Source organism: Helianthus annuus, chromosome 15 (genome assembly GCF_002127325.2).
Source record: "Helianthus annuus cultivar XRQ/B chromosome 15, HanXRQr2.0-SUNRISE, whole genome shotgun sequence".
NCBI classification, from domain to species: Eukaryota; Viridiplantae; Streptophyta; class Magnoliopsida; order Asterales; family Asteraceae; genus Helianthus; species Helianthus annuus.
In genome coordinates, this window is record NC_035447.2 from 10859937 (window position 1) to 10863673 (window position 3737).

At 36.3% G+C, this 3737-nt stretch overlaps 1 long non-coding RNA gene across 1 annotated transcript; it reads right to left on the reverse strand.

Moving 5' to 3' along the window:
• Window positions 1-433: 433 nt before the first annotated feature.
• LOC110909986 lies at window positions 434-3208 on the reverse strand. Its single transcript, XR_002575749.1, has 3 exons — window positions 3094-3208; window positions 1810-1909; window positions 434-606 (listed from the first exon to the last, which is right to left on the reverse strand). It is a non-coding gene; the product is annotated as an uncharacterized LOC110909986 (long non-coding RNA).
• Between the last annotated feature and the right edge of the window lie 529 nt (window positions 3209-3737).

Sequence of the window (3737 nt, forward strand, 5' to 3'; positions counted from 1 at the left end):
CATTTGAAATTTTCTTTTACTTGCTTAAACATACCATTTCATGCACCAATAAGTTAAATCTACGTACCTCGGTCAATATGTCATATTATATACCTTGGTGCCATTGCTAGACCGCATTTACTATTCATCCTTTCCAAGCAATCATGCTGATCATGCACATAACATACTGTTAGTTATCTTCAAACACATACTTATGCACATACTTACCTTGGCTTCTGCCCCTAGATCTTGATCGAGTCTTAGATTGTACGGGTCCTTAGTCACGAGAGCACACCGGTTTGAGTTCAAGTATTTACCTCCTTCTACTTGATTCTCTCAAACCAGGGCTCTGATACCAACTTGTAACACCCTAACACGTTATAACTGAAAAAGACGCAGCGGAAGAATCGTTCCATAAAATTTCTTTCATTAAAAACTTTTTGACCTACTAGCAAGTTCATTATGAAACACTTTCTTACATTATATGCATCTTTTGTACTTAATTTACATAACAAAAACATAACTTATAACTATCAATTTACATAGTCAAGTATTCCCGTACAATCCGACTAGTGACTCGGTCTTTGATCGCTACTCCTTGGAATGAAAATCTGTGATTCGTACTACCTGCACCCAACACATACAATTGAAACATTAGCATACATTGCATACAAACAAGATTCTTAATTGCGTGGTCTAGATTTGTTCTATCCACATATTCTCTCCATCCGTTAACTTTCTAGATGTAGTCATTCCCTCCGGGTGCTTAATCCTTAACGAACCTCGATGGAGTACCTACACCACATTTCATTCTCGAGGCACACTGTTAATATCGTCAATACTTAAGAGTATTGAAACCAAGTATGCATTACATACATAACTACGTACATACTTACCTGCACATATTCATACATATATTACTTCATACAAAATTACCTGCTCACATACTTACATACATACATACACGCATTACTACATATAAACTTACCTACTCACGTACTTATATACATGCATACATTACGGCATACGACTTGCCTACTTAGATGATTACATACATACATACATACATACATGCATACACTAATCCCTACAAGCATACCTACTCACATACTTAATTCATTACCCCGCGTACACACTCACACATTCTGAACTGAATCATATGTCACAAACGCTTTTAAAATATCTTTCAGATATGTTTCGGATCTTAAAGATGAGTTTCATACTCATCCGTAACTAACCAAACCATTTGGTAGGGTTAAGGGACATTATAAAGACTTAACGAGGCTTGGAATGGGTTCACGGGGGTCCGCGTTTGAAGAAAAACGAAGAAACTACACAAACAAAACAATTACATCAGACCTCCACCGTAAGCTACGGTGGCTACCGTAGCTTACGGTGGCCTCCAATCCTTACGGCAGTCTTAACCTGCCTTACGGCAGAAATAACATCCCAGCACCCACCGTAGCTTACGGTGGGCACCGTAAGCTACGGTGACGCCCAGTTCAGCCCTCATTTTAATTATTAAAACTTGCGTAACTCGTTCGTTCTGCATCCGTTTCACATGAAACCTGTTCCTAAACGTCCGTAAAATGATTCCTTACGTATTAGACTAAAATTCCTTTCCCGGGTCCCTACTCGTTACCCGTATTACTACCGTTAGCTTACTTATTCTTATTTATTCGACCCGTTTGGTCCCACAAACTACCTTCAACTATCTATATCAAAACTTATCGTAATACTTTCACTTATTTCATACTATACATAGCTTCCCTTCATTTACAAACAAGAAAGTCCTTATGTATACTAAGAAGTGAGTCGGAAGTCACTTACCTTAAGTGTCCGTATTCGTGACCATTTCCTTGTCTCCTCTTGACCCGATTGCCATTCGTGCTTGCGTCCTCTTGACATGATGCTTATCATCTACACCTCACTACATTCACATTCTTGTTAGCATTCGAGATCTACATATCACTAATCATGTCTAGTTCATATCTCGTATTTGACTTTCAATAGTCAATTTCAACAAGCACAAGGCATAAATATAACAATGCATCATTCCAATTTACACACTTTAACATACCATCAAGTATGAATCATAATGATTCATCATGCATCGTTCAATCCTCCTAATCTTACAATCATATATACAATTTAACCATACTATTTTGACATTTATTTACTTTTCATAAAGTTAACGGTTAAATATGTAAACTTTCAACTTAGGAACATATATCCATTCCGATGTGGTCGTTATACCAATGACACCATAAGCATTTCATACCCATATAGTAAAATACATACGAACATATGATTTCCTAGTCACACACACAACATACACATACTTATGCTTTCATAACTCTATATTCGACAACCGCATTGTTCAACATTCGCATAATTAATTTATCATCTTACGTATGTACATGACATAATTCCAACATTATCATTTATCAATAAACTACGCATTTCACATTTGTACACATTTGCTCTTAATCACCATGAACCAAACGCATAAAGTACATGGCGAGCATTACATCATTGGGACATATGGTACAAGTTCCTAATGCGTAGTTTACTAAACCATTCATTTAAATCCGAATTCTCATAATGACTCCACCTTAAGCATACTTAACTTGTTGTTTTGCTAATGGCTACACCATAAGCACCTTCTATACATAATTACCCATAACCTTCATACAATTTCACAAATTTTGCTCTCTTAGGCATTTCATCGAACACTTGGCGGGTGTACTACTAACAAAACATTATGTACAAGCTTTTAAAGCGTGATTCCTACTAATTCTTCACATAACTCATTCACAATCAATCAAGTTCATAACAATATTTCATCCTAACTAGGAACATATGGTTGTGACATCAATTATTCATAACAAGATCATCAACAACAACAATTTACAAGTAGAAACCTCAAAATTTCTAGCCATTCTTGACATGCAAGTGGGTTTTGCTTAAATCCATGTTCATATTCGAAATTTAACATATCTTGATGTCTACATAGCCATAGCAACCATCATTCATACTAGATTCATCATTACATTCATGAATTATACTAAACCCATTAAATCAAACATCACCAAATTGCAAAATTCAACTTACTTGATGTAGGAAATACTTAGGTGATCATTAATCCATGTTCCTTCTTGAATTTGAGCTACAATTAATCCCTCAATTTGGTGATCTTCATGATTAGGGTTTAGGAACCTTCAAGGAGTTCCTGGCTCCTTCTCGAACACATGTACGTGTGTGTGTATTTGTGTATTCATTTCACATATAATAACTCAACTTTCTTATAATCCCACCTTTAGTCCCTTGTATTAGTCACTAGAACATAAATGGGTATAACTTTAGTCATTTAGTACTTCTAACCACAAACACACTTAACTAAGTTAAATAACCTAGTTATTCATTTCGTGCTATGTCATATAAGAACACATGGCAATTATAAACATTCAGGTTTTGGGATGTTACAAAAACACACATGAAAATTCCATGGGATATTTTAAAACACTAACGGGTATACCGATATTCACAAGTATGCCCAATATCCATCGGGTAAATACCCGACAAATAGCCAATGGGTAAAAGGTCAGTATGAGATAAGATTGTACAACCGGGTATGAGTACGAGATTAGCCACAGCCGGCCAACCATTGCCCTCCCAAGTTGTGGAGAGGGGTAGGGGCAGTAGCGGTGGTGCTGGTGTGATGATGACGAAGATATGGTGATGAAATATAATAATAA